At 43.3% G+C, this 21,533-nt stretch overlaps 1 protein-coding gene across 1 annotated transcript in view; it reads right to left on the reverse strand.

Annotated features, from left to right (window-relative positions):
• Positions 1-21,533, reverse strand: part of prdm11 (PR domain containing 11) — a 362,582-nt gene that overhangs the window by 56,979 nt on the left and 284,070 nt on the right. The window lies entirely within an intron of this gene.

Here is a 21,533-nt window from a genome sequence, read left to right on the forward strand (position 1 = left end):
TGCCGTTAGTGAAAAGTGTTTGCAATCTAAAATAATTAGCAGAATAAATAACTTGACTGATGCTTTCATACTCCTGACACAGACAAAAAGGTACTTCACAATTGTAAATGGATAAGTATTTAGTGATATGACCAGGACCATGGTTTAAACAATAGGCTGCAGTTGAACTTCAGAACAGTTCACCTTTTCCATTGATGTATGAAGGCTACTACTGTGTGAGTACCTTCATTTCATATTTCTGGAGTAGACATTTCAGTATTCGTGGTCAGTCCAGCATAGGTTGAGAGAAATAGATTCAAACATGCTACTGACAGGTCCACAAATTATTTACATTTTCAAAATCTAAGTCCTTTTCCAAATACAGCATAAGTTACTGCAAAGGTGACACATTCTGCCAAAATGAGGATGCAGTGTTTCAGCTTCGGGGTTTAATAAGTTATCCATGCACACACATCCAACACCACTCTGACAGTGATTGTGACAAAATGATTGTGGTTCTGAAATGAGGTAAAACTTAGACTATAGCACTGCTCTACATGACTAACAAGCTTGTACATTACAGCACAGGCTATACACTGTAGCGGGAAGTGTGTGCACATGGCAATAACCTACAGACTATGGTACTTGTAGACATGGTAAACTTAACATCTAATGTAAACAGTGCAGTATTGTATGTCTACACAACATTAACCATGATCGTTGTACACAAATTGCCTGCCACCACAGAAATGCTAACGAACAGCTAATTGTTAACAGGCATGCTAAATACTAATTCATTCTGAATGGAAATGCTACCACTAGGGGAGATGGCTAACAAGCTCAACGTAAATGGTGATTAGAACAATAGGCGATGTGCTCTGAAAGTGAGACCTTAAGTCACTTTTCGATGTATGCACAATATCAGACAGCAAAGGTATTGTGACCACAGGAGGGAAACATGTGACAGAAAGGCCTAGTTTTGTTTGGGTGGGGACCCAGGCCGAGCCAATCAGAATGAGTTTTTCCCCACAAAAGGGCTTTATTACAGACATGGTAGAGAAATTAACATTCAATTCACTGGCAAAAGCTTTGACGGACAAGCTCCCTCAACTTGAGGCATCTGTGGCATTGTGTTGACAAAACTGCACATTTTAAAGTGGCCTTTTATTGTCCCCAGTACAAGGTGCACCTGTGTAACGATCATGCTGTTTAATTAGCTTCTTGATATGCCACACCTGTCAAGTGGATGGATTATCTTGACAAATGAGAAATGCTCACTAACAGGGATATAAACAAATGTGTGCTCAAAATGAGAGGAAAATAAGGTTGTGTGTATGGAACATTTCTGGTATTTTTTATTTTAGCTCATGAAGTATGGGACCAACACAAGTGCTGTACAGAAACCCAGCCTAAAACCCCAAACAGCAAGCAATGCAGGTGTAGAAGCACAGGGGCTAGGAAAAAACTCCCTAGAAAGGCCAAAACCTAGGAAGAAACCTAGAGAGGAACCAGGCTATGTGGGGTGGCCAGTCCTCTTCTGGCTGTGCCGGGTGGAGATTATAACAGAACATGGCCAAGATGTTCAAATGTTCATAAATGACCAGCATGGTCCAATAATAATAAGGCAGCACAGTTGAAACTGGAGCAGCAGTTAAAGAAATTATATAGACTGAAAAAAATATTAAAAACACAACGTGCAACAATTGCAAAGATTTTGCTGAGTTACAGTTCATACTAGGACATCAGTCAATTGAAAACAAAATGCATTAGGCCCTAATCTATGGATTTCACATGACTGGGAAGGGGTGCAGCCATGGGTGGGCCTGGGAGGCCATAGGCTTTTAGGCTGGGTTTCTGTACAGCACTTTGAGATATCAGCTGATGTACGAAGGGCTATATAAATACATTTGATTTGACTTTAAAGAGAACAGTACCGCGTCTGTTTTCACCCGCGCTAAGAACTGCTGATATGGCAACCCTAAACATGCATGCACTCATAAGGGTCGTTCCATGTCATTTCAGCAAGCCATGATACCCACCTTCTCAGATTGTTCTGAAATCATTTATGTAGTTAAAATTGATAAGATTAGCATTCCTTCAACATTATTCTGTTGAAATATCATTTGATCTCTGAGAAAGTAAGCTAATTTATTGCACCCAAATTGGACATTTTAATTTATAGGACTCATGTAATATTCAATAAATGCAGTACCTAACATCCGATTTGGACCAAAGTTTAGTAACAAAGAGTAAGAAATTATCAAAAGCCTCCCACGGACCAACAACACCTCACGCCAATCCCACCCTAAAAACGAGTATAGAGTATCAGTTCTCTATGTATGACAAGTAGTATGGAGCTGTGGCTCGGAGTATTGTTTCTTCATCCTATGTAATGTATTCTCAGTGAATTTTTTGGTTTTTTTTCCCCCCCTGTTCAGAGAAATGTATAATTGAAGTTGTTAGGTATGTGTTCCATCCCACATCCTGATATTGCCAGGTGCTGACCACTAGATGGTGCTGTTCCTACTTTTGGGTGATGGTATTTAAATTATTTTTTCAAAGAACATCAATGTTAAAGTGATAGTTCACCCACATTACAAAGTGACATTGGTTTGCCAGTTTAGGGACAAAGTATAACAGTAACCCATGCTTTGGTTTTGTTTCCCTGGCCACTGTTTCAAACGGTAATTATTTGGGGCATTTGTGGCACAAATCCAATGCAAATCAATGGTACCTATATTAGCATTTCTGCACTTCATATCCAAATTATCTATCAGTAAAATTCAGTCACACAATCTTTAGATACTTTGGACATGAAATGTGGAAATGCCAAAATATGTACCATTGACTTGTATTGGATTTGTGCCACACATGCCAAAAAGTTAGCATTTTAAACAGTGGACCACATAACCAACACACGGATTGCTGTCATACCTTGTCAGTAGACTGCTAACAGGTTAAGCAAACCAATATATGATTTAGTAATTTGGGTGAACTATCCCTTTAACAATGAGGGGGAAGGGGTGGGTTTCTTTAAAAAATAAATCACCCCGAACAGCACCATGTAGTGGTGATAACCTGGTAAGGATGTAGGATGGGACATAAGCAACTTCAATGACTAATTTCTCTGAACAGGGGGGGACATCACCAAATTCACTGAGAAGAGGTCTGCATAACCTCAACTCAGATGTTTGTCCTCTGCTTTCGCCGTACCTGGAAGAGAGCCCAGTCAGCTCTTCTCAAGATTACCTCCAGGTATCGGCGACGAGGGGACCGCCACCAGACCACGGCTCCCTGGTAGCGTCCCTCAAACTTTCCCCCCGTTTTATCGGCCCTTTACCCATCTCCAAGATCATTAGCCCCTCTGCTGTTCGTCTTTTGTTGCCCCGTACCCTCCGTATATACAGTTGAAGTCGGAAGTTTACATACACTTCGGTTGGAGTCATTAAAACTGTTCCCTTTATTTTTTTGAGCAGTGTATATCCACTTTAAAACGAGTCCAATATCGACATGACCTGAAAGGCCACTCAGCAGGGAAGAGGCCACTGCTCCAAAACCGGCATAAAAAAACAGACTACGGTTTTCCACTGCACATGAGAACAAAGATCGTACAAAAATAGAACTGTTTGGCCATGATGGCCAGCATTATGTTTGGAGGGAAAGGGGAGGCTTGCAAGCCGAGGAACACCATCACAATCTTGAAGCACAAGGGTGGCAGCATCATGTTGTGGGGGTGCTTTGCTGCAGGAGGGACTGGTGCACTTCACAAAATATATGGCTTTCATGTGTAAGGAAAATTATGTGGATATATTGAAGCAACATCTCAAGACATACGTTAGGAAGTTTAATCTTGGTCACAAAGGGGTCTTCCAAATGGACAATGACCCCAAGCATACTTCCAAAGTTGTGGCAAAATGGCTTAAGGACAACAAAGTCAATGTTTTGGAATGGCCATCAAAGCCCTGACCTCAATCCTATAGAAAATTTGTGGGAACTGAAAACTGAAAAAGCGTGTGCGAGCAAGGAGGCCTTACAAACCTGACTCAGTTTCACCAGCTCTGTCAGGAGGAATGGGCCAAAATTCACCCAACTTATTGTGGGAAGCTTGCGGAAGGCTACCCAAAACGTTTGACCCAAGTTAAACAATTTATTGGCAATGCTACCAAATACTAATTAAGTTTTTAATTGAATTTTTACTATAATTAAATGTCAGGAATTGTGAAAAACTGAGTTTAAATGTATTTGGCTAAGGTGTATGTAAACTTCCGACTTCAACTGTATCCCACTATTCATGTGTCTAGGATTAAACCTATGTCTCATAGTCCTTTGTCTCCACCCCACTCCAGGGGTCGCCCATCTTCCCCATTATCCCCAGTGTATTTATACCTGTGTTCTCCGTTTGTCTGTCAGGTTTGTTTCGTCAAGCCTACCAGCGTTTTCCCATGCTCCTGTCTTTCTCTGTTCTTATTTTCTAGTTTTTCTGGTTTTGACCATTCTGCCTGCCAGCTGTTCTCTACATTGTCACACCACCCTGGATTATTGACCTCTGTCTGCCCTTGACCTGCTCCCCTCTTTTTGTAATAAACTTTTGTTACTTCGATAATGTCTGCATCTGGGTCTTTTCTTGAGTCTTGACACCCCCATATTTTGCATGAGTGGTTTGTCCCATACTGTTTGAAAGTCTGATTGGTTCACTGTGAGGATCTGTGCAGTGGAGTGTCCCATTCACTGGACCCCTCTAATGAGCCTGCAATTAATGGGACCTGCTAAGAAAGGAATGGGTGCGAGGGGGGCTATGGAACCTGCCAGACCCTATTAATATCACTGGTCATTAATTGGTGTCACTGGTCCGAAGGCTTGGAACACTTCTCTAGTTGAATACAACCCATCATTAATAAACACTTCTCTATTCCCTCCTGGTTTTTTGTTGTTGTTTTAAAATATAACTTTCCTCTCCATGAACAGCTATTTACAGGTCTCTCCAATCAGGTTCAAGTCTGGGCTCTGGATGGGCCACTCAAGGGCATTCGGAGACTTGCCCCGAAGCCACTCCTGCATTGTCTTGGCTGTGTGCTTAAGGTCTTTGTCCTATTGGAAGTTGAACCTTCACCCTGGTCTGAGGTCCTGAGCACTCTGGAGCAGGTTTTATCAAGGATCTCTCTGTACTTTTCTCCGTTCATCTTTCCCCTCGATCCTTGCTAATCTCCCAGTTCCTGCCGCCGAATAACATCCCCACAGTATGATGCTGCTACCTCCATGCTTCACAGTAGAGATGTTGCCAGGTTTCCTCCAGACGTGACGCTTGGCATTCAGGCCAAAGAGTTCAATCTTGGTTTCATCAGACCAGAGAATTTTGTTTCTTATGGTATGAGTCCTTTAGGTGCCTTCGGGAAACTACAAGCGGGCTGTCATGTGCCTTTTACTGAGGAGTGGCTTCCATCTGGCCACTCTGCCACAAAGGCCTGATTTGGCAGAGTGTTGCGGAGATTGTTGTCCTTCTGGAACGTTCTCAAATCTCCACAAAGGAACTCTGGAGCTCATTCAGAGTGACCATCGGGTTCTAGGTTGCCTCCCTTATCAAGGCCCTTCTCCCCCGATTGCTCAGTTTGCTGGGGAGCCAGCTATAGGAAGAGTCTTGGTGGTTCCAAACTTCTTCCATGTAAGAATGTTGGAGACCACTGTGCAGACATTTTTTTGGCACCCTTCACCAGACCTGTGCCTCATCACAATCCTGTCTCGGAGCTCTGAATTTCCCGCCTCCCCTTTGGTAGTTAACTCAGCCTGCAGTCTTTTAAAGTTTTACCATCACATGGGCCCCAAACATCAATCTGTAAGTACCTGCTCTCTCTTTGATTTTAAAATGCGTTATGTTTTAGTTGTGTTAGTTGTGTTCTAGCTGGTCTCCAGTTGCCAACCATAACAATGGTGGCTGGCTAAGCTAATAGATAGTTGGCTAAATAGCTAATGTTATTTGACTGGCTATCTTGCCGGCTGCAAATAGCTAACGTTCTTTGATAACTGGTTAGATGGCATTGTGTATTTCCAAAACATTGGTTTACTTTAATGTTTATTTTTACCTTTATTTAACCAGGCAAGTCGCTCAAGTGTTTTAGTACTATATCTCTTGACACAATGATGAAAATAATCATGGCCTCTAAACCTTCAAGCTGTATACTGGACCCTATTCCAACTAAACTACTGAAAGAGCTGCTTCCTGTGCTTGGCCCTCCTATGTTGAACATAATAAACGGCTCTCTATCCACTGGATGTGTACCAAACTCACTAAAAGTGGCAGTAATAAAGCCTCTCTTGAAAAAGCCAAACCTTGACCCAGAAAATATAAAAACTATCGGCCTATATCGAATCTTCCATTCCTCTCAAAGATTTTAGAGAAGGCTGTTGCGCAGCAACTCACTGCCTTCCTGAAGACAAACAATGTATACGAAATGCTTCAGTCTGGTTTTAGACCCCATCATAGCACTGAGACGGCACTTGTGAAGGTGGTAAATGACATTTTAATGGCATCGGACCGAGGCTCTGCATCTGTCCTCGTGCTCCTAGACCTTAGTGCTGCTTTTGATACCATCGATCACCACATTCTTTTGGAGAGATTGGAAACCCAAATTGGTCTACACGGACAAGTTCTGGCCTGGTTTAGATCTTATCTGTCGGAAAGATATCAGTTTGTCTCTGTGAATGGTTTGTCCTCTGACAAATCAACTGTACATTTCGGTGTTCCTCAAGGTTCTGTTTTAGGACCACTATTGTTTTCACTATATATTTTACCTCTTGGGGATGTTATTCGAAAACATAATGTAAACTTTCACTGCTATGCGGATGACACACAGCTGTACATTTCAATGAAACATGGTGAAGCCCCAAAATTGCCCTCGCTAGAAGCATGTGTTTCAGACATAAGGAAGTGGATGGCTGCAAACTTTCTACTATTAAACTCGGACAAAACAGAGATGCTTGTTCTAGGTCCCAAGAAACAAAGAGATCTTCTGTTGAATCTGACAATTAATCTTAATGGTTGTACAGTCGTCTCAAATAAAACTGTGAAGGACCTCGGCGTTACTCTGACCCTGATCTCTCTTTTGAAGAACATATCAAGACCATTTCGAGGACAGCTTTTTTCCATCTACGTAACATTGCAAAAATCAGAAACTTTCTGTCCAAAAATGATGCAGAAAAATTAATCCATGCTTTTGTCACTTCTAGGTTAGACTACTGCAATGCTCTATTTTCCGGCTACCCGGATAAAGCACTAAATAAACTTCAGTTAGTGCTAAATACGGCTGCTAGAATCCTGACTAGAACCAAAAAATTTGATCATATTACTCCAGTGCTAGCCTCTCTACACTGGCTTCCTGTCAAAGCAAGGGCTGATTTCAAGGTTTTACTGCTAACCTACAAAGCATTACATGGGCTTGCTCCTACCTACCTCTCTGATTTGGTCCTGCCGTACATACCTACACGTACGCTACGGTCACAAGACGCAGGCCTCCTAATTGTCCCTAGAATTTCTAAGCAAACAGCTGGAGGCAGGGCTTTCTCCTATAGAGCTCCATTTTTATGGAACGGTCTGCCTACCCATGTCAGAGACGCAAACTCGGTCTCAACCTTTAAGTCTTTACTGAAGACTCATCTCTTCAGTGGGTCATATGATTGAGTGTAGTCTGGCCCAGGAGTGGGAAGGTGAACGGAAAGGCTCTGGAGCAACGAACCGCCCTTGCTGTCTCTGCCTGGCCGGTTCCCCTCTTTCCACTGGGATTCTCTGCCTCTAACCCTGTTACGGGGCTGAGTCACTGGCTTGCTGGGGCTCTCTCGTGCCGTCCCTGGGGGGGGTGCGTCACCTGGGTGGGTTGATTCACTGTTGTGGTCGGCCTGTCTGGGTTGCCCCCCTTGGGTTGTACCGTGGCGGAGATCTTTGTGGGCTATACTCGGCCTTGTCTCAGGATGGTAAGTTGGTGGTTGAAGATATCCCTCTAGTGGTGTGGGGGATGTGCTTTGGCAAAGTGGGTGGGGTTATATCCTTCCTGTTTGGCCCTGTCCGGGGTGTCCTCGGATGGGGCCACAGTGTCTCCTGACCCCTCCTGTCTCAGCCTCCAGTATTTATGCTGCAGTAGTTTATGTGTCGGGGGGCTAGGGTCAGTTTGTTATATCTGGAGTACTTCTCCTGTCCTATTCGGTGTCCTGTGTGAATCTAAGTGTGCGTTCTCTAATTCTCTCCTTCTCTCTTTCTTTCTCTCTCTCGGAGGACCTGAGCCCTAGGACCATGTCCCAGGACTACCTGACATGAGGACTCCTTGCTGTCCCCAGTCCACCTGGCCATGCTCCTGCTCCAGTTTCAACTGACCTGAGCCCTAGGACCGTGCCCCAGGACTACCTGACATGAAGGCTCCTTGCTGTCCCCAGTCCACCTGACTGTGCTGCTGCTCCAGTTTCAACTGTTCTGCCTTATTATTATTCGACCATGCTGGTCATTTATGAACATTTGAACATCTTGGTCATGTTCTGTTATAATCTCTACCCGGCACAGCCAGAAGAGGACTGGCCACCCCACATAGCCCGGTTCCTCTCTAGGTTTCTTCCTAGGTTTTGGCCTTTCTAGGGAGTTTTTCCTAGCCACCGTGCTTTTACACCTGCATTGTTTGCTGTTTGGGGTTTTAGGCTGGGTTTCTGTACAGCACTTTGAGATATCAACTGATGTACGAAGGGCTATATAAATACATTTGATTTGATTTGATTTGAAGTCAGTTAAGAACATATTCTTATTTTCAATGACGGCCTGGGAACAGTGGGTTAACTGCCTGTTCAGGGGCAGAACGACAGATTTGTACCTTGTCAGCTAGGGGGTTTGAACTCGCAACCTTACGGTTACTAGTCCAACGCTCTAACCACTAGGCTACGCTGCCGCCCCAATGTAGCTGTAAGCTAGATGTTAATGGCTAACTCATGCAGTGCCAACGTAGCATTATCAGACTAATAGGATAACGTTAGCAGGCTAGTTGGCTAGCAACCTTGCAAGTTGATTTGTAACAATACATTTATAAAGTATTTGCCTGTAAGTTGGCTGAAAATGTCATTGAAACCTGTAGTAATGAGTGCAAATTATTTAATTTTATTTGATGTTATACATTTGAAGTTATTTCTATTGGGGTTTACATTATAGGCAATAGGCCAGCTTGCTGGGTCCTCCATATTACATCACACCCTCGAAAAACATGATCGGTTTTATGTATTAACTTGAAAAATAGAAAGGTGAGGTGTAACTTTACAGTCTGACTTTTGATGTGTATACTAATGCAAATTCATATGTTACATATTTGTTACATTAATGTTACCTACCCTTTAAGTAAAACAAATAATAATTCTGATCACAGTTTACTAAGTGGACAGCAAGGTGTGCATTTGTAAATCAGTTGTAATATACTTTTGCCAGAAATTCTGCCCATGAATTCCATTTGCACATCACCCAATTCCTCATACTTTCTGGACAGCAACCAGACAAGAGCCTGCAGAGAGGCAACAGTGCCTGCAGAGGCAACACTGGCGATTCCTAGACTGTGCCTATTTATACAACTCCTCCATCTCCTGGATTGAATAATGTACTGCATATTTAGTATCACCGAAAGAAATTAAAACAGGTTGGCGGCCGGTATGTTGCAATAAACTTTAGTGAACTAAGATCATAATATATTTACAATATTTGCTGGCGACACTGTCTGATTTATTTAGAATTCAAGGCACACAGCATTCTGCAGCAATATTCCGTCCCATCTGATTTGTGCATAGTAGGACTATAATTTGTTTTCAACACACCTCCAGGATGTATAAGGCTGTATAAGGTATATTTGACCAAGAAAGAGAGTGATGGAGTGCTGCATCAGATGGAGTGCTGCACCTGGCCTCCACAATCACCCGACCTCAACCCAATTGAGATGGTTTGGGATGAGATGGACTGCAGAGTGAAGAAAAAGCAACCAACAACGGCTCAGCATATGTGGGAACTCCTTTAAGACTGTTGGAAAAGCATTCCAGGTGAACCTGGTTAAGAGAATGCCAAGAGTGTGCAAAGCTGCCATCAAGTCATTTTTTTATTTTATTAGGCAAGTCAGTTAAGTAAGAACAAATTCTTATTTACAATGACAGCCTACTCGAATTAAGATGCAATGATGTCTGCAGAAAGAATGGGGTGTCAGCTGTGACATGACACAAAAATATATTTTGGTTATTGAACTACAGTAAGTGAAGTGGATTTACACCCGGTAACAAAACTGCAGTAATGGAATTTCATCATGGGTCCCTGATCTCTACTGCAGAGAAAGGCCTAATTATGGATATGAATGTCGTTCTCTTCATGGTGATGTATCCTAATAGGCACACAAAGGTATAAATATGCAATATCCTTCTTTTGCATATTTGAATATTATTCTACCACGGGGATGGGTAACTTTGACGGGGGTGGGGGCCACAAAAAATCTGAACTCCTCATGAGGGGCTCGCAGTTCTGCGTACCCACATCCATACACCACCACACATCCTACCTTGGGAGGAAAACATTAGCTGCCCTGCTCTTGACAGTAGAGAGCTAATTTTTCCATTTTATTAGTTAATTTCGTACAATTATACACATTTTGTTTTACAGCGAATTTCCTGCAATTCTACGCATTTTTCTATAGGGTGCAGTGAAATGTTTGCAGTGACATTGACTATCAAAATCAATGGGGGCCCCCGGCCTCTAATTCGACCATGACTGCTACCAATCAAAAAATAAATAATTGCTGACATGGGACTATCAGTGACTGACACTGATGCACAACCAAATGTTGAACTTGCACCTTAAGCATTGTACTATTCTAACTCGCAAGTTGAGACCCCGACTGAGGGCCTTCAAAATGGGGGTCGCATGTTGCCCAGCCCTGTTCTACACAATGGCTATTTGAATGAGCTCTGCCCCCAAACAAGACCAAATTTGGTTGGACCGGACCAGATCTGAACCAATCACAAATGTCAGATGTTTTACAAGTTTGGACATCAAATTACAGCACAATAGAGTACAACACAGCACAGTAGAGTTCAGTACAGTAGAATTAGAGTACAGTAGAGTTCAGTACAGTAGTGTTCAGTAACAGTAAAGTATGAGAAACCTGAGTATTTTCCTCAGAAGTACGTAATGTCACGATTCAAAAGCTATACGATATTACAGAGAACAATTTAAGTCTTGCATCCTGGAAAAGATTTGTAACGTTGTATTTCTTGTTCATAAAATTCATGCTAATGTTGGGATTTTGCGCTAGCACTCAATTGACTCCCATTCACTCCTTGAAGGAGAGCTCTCCTTGTCCCAGAATCGCCCAAAATGGACCACGCTGCCCTTTGACGAAGCATGGGCAAAGCACACAATGAGCGTGTACCTCCGACCCTTCACCGAATGGGAACACATTCGGGCCAGTCTGATCTTCCTAGAAACCAATGGGTTGGGCCAGAGCCAGAACACACATGGGTAAAACGACAGTTTGAAAATTCATCATTGACTTTGATACTCTGATTTGTTAGAGACAATCCAATCGTTTGTTGGCACAAAGACATGGTCCAGGGGAGAAAGTAGATGTAATTTCGTACTGGAACCGAACACCCAAGTGCGCGCACACATTTTTTTTAATACTACAAAAATGACAGGGTAGCCAATTCTGCTGTCACTGACAAACAGATCAATAAAAACTATGCTGGCTGATCCATATAATCAGCCTGCGAAAAGAGGAAACACAAATACAATACGACCTGCATCTAACCTGGAGGAGAAAAGATTGTCCAAAAACAAACAAAAGGGGCACTGACCCAGTGAATATGCACACTCACCGGGGATATGGCTGATGTTCTCCGCTGGTGCTAAACCCAGGCTCCCTAAGTATGATTCTCAATCAGGGACAACAATTGACAGCTGCCTCTGATTGAGAACCATACTAGGCCGAACTCAAAACCCAACATAGAAAAACAAACAGACTGCCCACCCAACTCACGCCCTGACCATACTAAAACAAAGATAAAATAACAGAACTATGGTCAGAACGTGACAGTTTGGAAGGTCTATCCAGGTTGGGGGTGGGGAAGTCTCTATCAGGCAGCTAGCTGGAGGATAACGGTACACTGCAGGGGAGCCTGATTAGTCCTCTGTTGTTCTCAATCATGATCAATTATGTTTACTCTCACATACAGACGGATATTGGGATATTGCAGATGATGGGGCCTTATGGAAGAGGGGAAGACATTTGGCGTACATAGTCAGGAAGGTACAGGAAGAAATTGATGAGTTCGAGAAGTGGTCATTAATGTGGGGATTCAGGTTCTCTGTAGAAAACTCAGACACTGTTCTATACTAGGAGGAAGGTGGGAGATGAGGTACACTTGAGGTTATATGGGAGAAACCAGGGTTGTGTTCAAGTTCCTTGGAGTATATACTTTGACACTAGGCTGACCTGGGCAGAACACATTGAGAGAGTGGTGGGAAAGTGTAAGAAGGTGCTAAATGTGATGCACTGTCTGACAGGGAAGGAGTGGGGGGCTGGGCGTTCCTCATTGAGGACCATGTATGTTGCATTGATCCAATCTATAATAGACTATGGCAGTATAGCGTATGGTTCGGCAGTCCGGACCTCATTGGAAAGGCTGGTGGAGGTGGGGGATATGCCATTGCAGATTAGGAGACGGCAGCTGGGAATGAATTATTGGATCAACCTACAGAGACTTGGGGTGTCTCATCCTGCGAAAGGGGTTTTACAGGCATGCTGGGAACATGAGCAAGGACAGAACACGAGCTTGGGGTGGGTGGGTAATACCCAGGCGAGGGAGATGGGACTGATATGGACAGCGGTAGTGCAAAGATAGCAAGAGCAATGGAATAGAGAAACTAAGGTCAAGCATTTATTCCAAGTACAGAGGAAAGTCGGGGAGGAGGGTCGACGGCAGGATGGGACAGAAGAGAGGCTATTTTTACAAGGGTGGGACACAGCCGGTTGAATAAGACTTTAAATGTGATAGGAAAGCATCCCAGGAAAGTGTGATTATTGCCAGGAAACAGAGACAGTGGAGCATGTATTGATACAGCATGGGCAGTATGAGAGGGAAAAAGAGAGGCTGAGATCTAGTATGAGGGATATGGGGATACAGGAAATTAGTTGAATGAGTATATTGAGTAGAACGTCATTAGATACCATCTCAAATATTTAGTTTTGTCTTTTTGAAGAGAAACTGGCAGGTAGGATTTAGTTTCTCCCTGTCTCTGGCCCACACTCCAGTACAGTAGGTGGCGGTAATGCACCATAACGTTGGCTGCCAACCGCCGATAAACCCCGCCGAAGAAGAAGATAACACCTTCTCTCTCGCTCCGTGTCCCCCAGAAAGCGAACGAGCAGCAGTCTTTTCGGTCTCGTCTCCCCTCGTCCGCGACCCGGGCCATAGGATCGGCGCATCACCTTCCAGTTCAATTGCTTCCCGAACAACTTGTTTGCACTCCTTCTCTCGGTTTCACTGTCTCCATTCTCTATCACAGGAACACCCGTCTGATGTTTTGGGGATGATCTCTATTGATGGTATCTTGCATATGGTTCCATAAATCTTCATATTTTTTCTGTCACTCTCAGTCTCATTTTTCAGTTCTATGTTGTCATCCTCCAATGTTGATATTCTCTCCTCTGCTTAATCAAGACTGATTTTGATTTCACTGACCGATACCTGCAAATCAGCCTGGGCCTGCTTGACCGTAGAGATTGATTTTTTTTTCAGGTACTGAGGTAGTTCATTCATTATAATCTAGAAGAAAAAGAAACGCACACCTATTTAGGCGAGGTGCTGGCTAGCGGAGTAGAAAACTTGAAAATAAAAGAGAGCCGCACACTCTAGGAGCTCAGATGCAAAAATGTAATTACCAACGTTTCGACAGCCAAGCTGTCTTCATCAGGGTATGTTGGCAGCCCAAACTCCTGCGGCAAATGTCCGCAATCGGGACATCCACACCCTTATGGGGCTTATGAGTCTTTTTAGACATCTCCAACCAACAAGATGAGTGTATCACACTACCACTAGAACAATACATAGCAAACATATCGTAAACTAGTCTAATACAGTCAGCCTACAAGGATACATGGTGTTATTGAGAAATGTGTCCGTATTCAAGCAGCGAGTAGGCTAATTAAGCATCATGGGAAATTTGTCAACTTAGGCTATATATATGGACTGACTCATTTTAATGAATAAACAAATGCACATGTCCTGTATATAGCCAGGTAACGTTAGCTATGGCGAGACATGTTTATAAAAGGAGATACGCTATTCCCCTGGATATATCAAAGCGTTATCTAACTTAGCGAGATGGGTGAAATTGCAGCTTGCAATTCGGGTCGTTCCTACATTCCTGCATCTGTAGGAACCCCCTCAGTATACCTCTTTATACTCTTTACATTGGTCCATTGTTAAGCTAGGACAGGCGGGATGACTCTCGCGAGACTGCTGTGAGATGACCGCTTGAGTGAGGCTCCTCGTCTACCCGTGCTAATTTCTTGTCAAATGGAAGTAATGAAATAAGCAAACATTCTCAGAACAGGAGAGATTTAAGTATATAGTTGTATTGATTCAAGTTGGAAAGAGAACAAGTTTCTACAGAGCAACATATGTCGAGGGGAACACAGATGTCTCCTCCAAACACACGCAGCTGGGAAAAAAAGTCAAGGACTCAGACTTCTTTTTACATACAGCCATGGCACAAATGACTATAATGAATGAACTTGAAAATAAAAGAGAGCCGAACACTCTAGGAGCTCAGATGCAAAAATGTAATTACCAACATTTACCAACGTTTTTGGCTATTCAACACCCTAAAATTGCCACTTTCTATACTTTGCCGAAGTTACACAAGAATGTTACACAACCTCCAGGGCGCCCTATTGTAGCGGTCATTGATGCAGTAACGGCACCTCTATCTACTTTTGTTGACTTTTTTATTAGACCACTCGCAGAACAGCTCCCCTCCTTTGTAAAGGACACCAGCAGTATGATCTCTATCATTGAATCTCTTGATCCTCTCCCTGAGAATACCTTGTTAGTTACTTTTGATGTTGAGTTGTTATACACAAATATTCCACACGAGGGCGGTATTGAAGCTATGGAACATTTTCTTCTGCAACGTGACCCAAATGAACTACCTTAGAGAGAGAGTAAAGTAGACGGCACGCGTCAAACGTTTGATTTATGACCCTATGGCTGGATGACGTGTGCATGCCCATATTTGGGCATCCTGTCAGGACATCCTGGTGGGAACTGATCACGTGCTTATACCCATATATGGGCATCCTGTTCCTGTGGGGCCGTTCTCTTTCAAAAGTTCAAACACCGACTCCCCCAGTTCAACCAGGTACCTAGACATCAATCATCATTACAACTTCAAAGGAATAGATACAATATATGCATAAATTAGCACACCCTTTAATGTGTGAGAACACGAAAAACATCCCCACAGCATGATTCTGCCACCACCATGCGTCACCGTAGGGATGGTGCAAGGTTTCCTCCAGATGTGACGCTAGCATTAAGGCCAAATAGTTCAATCTTGGCCTCATCAGACCAGATAATCTTGTTTCTCATGGTCTGTGAGTCTTTAAGTGCCTTTTGCCAAACTCGCTGTCATGTGCCTTACTGAGGAGTGGCTTCCGTCTGGCCACTCTACAATAAAGGCCTGATTGGTAGAGTGCTGCAGAGATGGTTCTCCCATCTCCACAGAGGACCTCTAGAGCTCGTTCAGAGTGACCATCAGGTTCTTGGTCTCCTCCCTGACTAAGGACCTTCTCCCCCGATTGCTCAGTTTGGCTGGGCGGCCAGCTCTAGGATGAGTCTTGGTGGTTCCAAACTTCTTCCATATAAGAATGATGGAGGCCACTGTGTTCTTGGGGACCTTCAATGCTGTATAAATGTTTTTGTACCCTTGTGCCTCGACACAATCCTGTCTCAGTGCTCTACGGACAATTCCTTCGAACTCCTGGCTTGCTTTTTGCTCTGACATGCACTGCCAACTGTGGGACCTTATATAGACAGGTGTAGGCCTTTCCAAATCATGTGCAATCAATTACATTTACCACAGGTGGACTCCAATCCTGTTGTAGAAACATCTCAAGCATGATGAATGGAAACAGAATGCACCTGAGCTCAATTTCGAGTTTCATAGCAAAGGGTCTGAATACTTATGTAAATAAGGTATTTTTATTTTTTAATATATTTGCAAACATTTCTAAAAATCTGTTTTTGTTTTATCATTATGGGGTAGGTTGCTAGGAATACAAATGTTTAATACATTTTAGAATAAGGCTGTAACTTAACAAAATGTGGAAAAAGTCAAGGGGTTTGAATACTTTCCGAAGGCACTGTATGTATGCTACTGTAAGTACTGAAATTGTTATTGTTTTTTACAATGTTTCAGAATTTGCAGGTCCATAACATTTCAGGTCCATAATATTTAGATTGGGGGGAAAGTCGATGCAATAGATTGTTGAATTCAAAAGTTTTGCTGAAAGGTACACAAAAATGTGCCTTTGTTTTCTCTTACAGAAACTGGCACAGTCCTTTGCCAAATACAGTATAAATTACTGCAAAAGATTAAAAGATTCTGCCAACACAGTAAATAGACTGGTAGCTAATGTAAAATATTTGATAGTATGCGTAAATTACAGTAGCCTATTACTGTGTGATAACAGTACAACATCATTGCCTGTTGAATCTCAGAGCCTAATCCAAAGCAGGGTATAGAAACCCAATAACAAACAAAGTATTTTGCATAAAAGTGTAGCATTTAGCCTACTTTTAAATTGTTTTAGAATATACAATCAATATTGCAGAATATGTGGACAGGAACTCGCTGTATGAGCAGCATGCATGTTTAATTTGAAATATACAAAGTGCACAAAACATTACAACTGAAAGAAGGTGTTGGTAATGTTTTGTACACTCAGTGTACATAAACTCAGCAAAAAAAGAAATGTCACTTTTTCAGGACCCTGTATTCATAAAAATCCAAATAACTTCACAGATCTCCATTGTAAAGGGTTTAAACACTGTTTTTTCACCTTTATTTAACCAGGTAGGCCAGTTGAGAACAAGTTCTCATTTACAACTGCGACCTGGCCAAGATGAAGCAAAGCAGTGCGACAAAAACATCAACACAGAGTTACACATAAACAAACGTACAGTCAATAACACAAAAGAAGATAAAAATACAAAACTCTATGTACAGTGTGTGCAAATGTAGAAGAGTAGTGAGGTAAGGCAGTAAATAGGCCATAGAGGTGAAATGCTTAATGTGAGTCTGGAAGGAGAGTTTCAGTCTAACCAGACACCTAGGTATTTATAGTTGTCCACATATTCTAGGTCAGAACCGTCCAGAGTAGTGATACTAGTCGGGCGGGAGGGTGCGGGCAGCAATCGATTGAAGAGCATGCACTTAGTTTTACTAGCATTTAAACGCAGTTGGAGGCCACATAAGGAGTGTTGTATGGCGTTGAAGCTCGTTTGGAGGTTTGTTGGCACAGTATCCAAAGAAGGGCCAGATGTATACAGAATGGTGTCGTCTGCGTAGAGGTGGATCAGTGAATCACCAGTAGCAAGAGTGACATCATTGATATATACAGAGAAATGAGTTGGCCCAAGAATTTAACCCTGTGGCACCTCCATAGAGATTGCCAAAGGTCCAGACAATAGGCCCTCCGATATGACACACTGAACTCTATCTGAGAAGTAGTTGGTAAACCAGACGAGGCCGTCATTTGAGAAGCCAAGGCTATTGAGTCTGCCGATGAGAATGCAGTGATTGACAGAGTCGAAAGCCTTGGCCAGGTCGATGAAGACGGCTGCACAGTACTGTCTTTTATCGATGGCAGTTATGATATCGTTTAGAGCCTTGAGCATGGCTGAGGTGCATCCATGACCAGCTCGGAAACCAGATTGCATAGTGGAGAAGGTATGGTGAGATTCGAAATGGTCGGTGATCTGTTTATTAACTTGGCTTTTGAAGATTTTAGAAAGGTAGGGCAGGATGAATATAGGTCTATAACAGTTTGGGTCTAGAGGGTCATGGGGGATGACCGCGGCAGCTTTCCAATCTTTGGGGATCTCAGACGATACGAAAGAGAGGTGGAACAGGCTAGTAATAAGGGTTGCAACAATTTCGGCGGTAATTTTAGAAAGAGAGGGTCCAGATTGTCTAGCCCAGCTGATTTGTAGGGTTCCACATTTTGCAGTTATTTCAGAACATCAGCTGTCTGGATTTGGGTGAAGGAAAAGCGGGGGGTTGGGCAAGTTGCTCCAGGGGGTGCTGAGATGTTGGCCGGGGTAGGGGTAGCCTGGTGGAATGCATGTCCAGCCATGGAAAAATGCTTATCGAAATTATCGGTTATCATATATACAGTGGGGAGAACAAGTATTTGATACGCCGCCGGTTTGCAGGTTTTCCTACTTACAAAGCATGTAGAGGTCTGTAATTCTTTTATCATAGGTGCACTTCAACTGTGAGAGACGGAATCTAAAACAAAAATCCAGAAAATCACATTGTATGTTTCTTAAGAAATTAATTTGCATTTTATTGCATAACATAAGTATTTGATCACCTACCAACCAGTAAGAATTCCGGCTCTCACAGACCTGTTAGTTTTTTTTTAAGAAGCCCTCCTGTTCTTCATTCATTACCTGTATTAACTGCACCTGTTTGAACTCGTTACCTGTATAAAAGACACCTGTCCACACACTCAATCAAACAGACTCCAACCTCTCCACAATGGCCAAGACCAGAGAGCAGTGTAAGGACATCGGGGATAAAATTGTAGACCTGCACAAGGCTGTGTGATAGGCTACAGGACAATAGGCAAGCAGCTTGGTGAGAAGGCAACAACTGTTGGCTCAATTATTAGAAAATGGAAGAAGTTCAAGATGACGCTCAATCACCCTCGGTCTGGGGCTCCATGCAAGATCTCACCTCGTGGGGCATCAATGATCATGAGGAAGGTGAGGGATCAGCCCAGAACTACACGACAGGACCTGGTCAATGACCTGAAGAGAGCTGGGACCACAGTCTCAAAGAAAACCATTAGTAACACACTACGCCGTCATGGACTAAAATACTGCAGCGCACGCAAGGTCCCCCTGCTCAAGCCGGCGCATGTCCAGGCCCGTCTGAAGTTTGCCAATGACCATCTGGATGATCCAGAGGAGGAATGGGAGAAGGTAATGTGGTCTGATGAGACAAAAATAGAGCTTTCTGGTGTAAACTCCACTCGCCATGTTTGGAGGAAGAAGAAGGATGAGTACAACCCCAAGAACACCATCCCAACCGTGAAGCATGGAGGTGGAAACATCATTCTTTGGGGATGTTTTTCTGCAAAGGGGACAGGACGACTGCACCGTATTGAGGGGAGGATGGATGGGGCCATGTATCGCGAGATCTTGGCCAACAACCTCCTTCCCTCAGTAAGAGCATTGAATATGGGTCGTGGCTGGGTCTTCCAGCATGACGACGACCCGAAACACACAGCCAGGGCAGTTAAGGGGTGGCTCCGTAAGAAGCATCTCAAGGTCCTGGAGTGGCCGAGCCAGTCTCCAGACCTGAACCCAATAGAACATCTTTGGAAGGAGCTGAAAGTCCGTATTGCCCAGCGACAGCCCCGAAACCTGAAGGATCTGGAGAAGGTCCGTATGGAGGAATGGGCCAAAATCCCTGCTGCAGTGTGTGCAAACCTGGTCAAGAACTACAGGAAATGTATGATCTCTGTAATTGCAAACAAAGGTTTCTGTACCAAATATTAAGTTCTGTTTTTCTGATGTATCAAATACTTATGTCATGCAATTAAATTCAAATGAATTTCTTAAAAATCATACAATGTGATTTTCTGGATTTTTGATTCCGTTTCTCACAGTTGAAGTGTACCTATGATAAAAATTACAGACCTCTACATGCTTTGTAAGTAGGAAAACCTACAAAATCGGCAGTGTATCAAATACTTGTTCTCCCCACTGTATATCGGTGGTGACAATGTTTCCTAGCCTCATTGCAGTGGGCAGCTGGGAGGAGGTGCTCTTATTCTCTATGGACTTTACAGTGTCCCAAAACCTTTTGGATTAGTGCTACAGGAAGTAAATTTCTGTTTGAAAAAGCTAGCCTTGTCTTTCCTGACTGACTGAGTATATTGGTTCCTGACTTCCCTGAAAAGTTGCATATCGCGGGGGCTATTCGATGCTAATGCAGAACCCCACAGGATATTTTTGTGCTGGTCAAGGGCAGTCAAGTCTGGGGTGAATCAAGGGCTATATCTGTTCTTAGTTCTATATTTTTTGAATGGGGCATGCTTATTTAAGATGGAGAGGAAAGTACTTTTGAAGAATAACCAGGCATTTTTTACTGACGGGATGAGGTCAATATCCTTCCAGGATACCCAGGCCAGGTCGATTTGAAAGGCCTGCTCGCTGAAGTGTTTTAGTTTGACATTGATGAGGGGTGGTCGTTTGACCACGGACCCATTACACACACAGGCAATGAGGCAGTGACAGAACTCTGCAGGCTATCTCTGCAGTTGATTGCAACCCTGCCCCCTTTGGTAGTTCTATCTTGTCGGAAATTGTTATAGTCAGGGATGGAAATTTCAGGATTTTTGGTGGCCTTCCTAAGCCAGGATTCAGACACAATTAGGACATCTGTGTTGGCGGAGTGTTCTAAAGCAGTGAATATAACAAACATATGGAGGAGGCTTTTAATGTTAACATGCATGAAACCAATGCTTCTACGGTTACAGATGTCAACAAATGAGTGCACCTGGGGAATGGGAGTGGTGCTGGGGGCTGCAGGGCCTGGATTCACCTCTACATCACCAGAGAAACAGAGGAGGAGTAGGATAAGAGTATGGCTAAAGGATAAAATTACTGGTTATCTTGTACGTTTGGACAGAGAGTAAAAGGAGCAGGTTTCTGGGTGCGGAAGAATAGATTCAAGACATAATGTACAGACAAGGGTATGGTAGGATGTGAGTACAGTGGAGGTAAGCCTAGGCATTGAGTGATGATGAGAGAGGTTTTGTCTCTAGAGGCACCAATTTAGCCATGTGTGGTCACTGCATGTGTGGGGGTAGAACATATGCTAAGGCATATTGAGAAGGGCTGGAGGCTCTACAGAAAATGACTAACCAAAACAGCAATAGACAAGGCATATTGACTTCAATGTGGAAAATAGTATAAATAAAGAAAAACCATGGAATGAGTAGATGTGTCCGAACTTTGACTGGTACTATATTGTGGCGTAAGGCAGGTCAGCCACCAGGGGGAGATTCGTCGAGGCCTGGTGGCAGACGGGAGTCTACATCACGAGGCGATGGCTCCCTCTGCTGGACGTGCCAGGTTTCGACGGGCTCTCTGGCCAGGACTACTTGGGGCTGATTGCGGTTGGTGGGTAAATCAAGGGCTGATTGCTCACTAGATTGTACGAGTCCCATAAAGCTGCCAGAGGGGCAGCATACAAAGGGAGGGAT

Source organism: Oncorhynchus keta, chromosome 17, assembly GCF_023373465.1.
Source record: "Oncorhynchus keta strain PuntledgeMale-10-30-2019 chromosome 17, Oket_V2, whole genome shotgun sequence".
Taxonomy (NCBI): domain Eukaryota; kingdom Metazoa; phylum Chordata; class Actinopteri; order Salmoniformes; family Salmonidae; genus Oncorhynchus; species Oncorhynchus keta.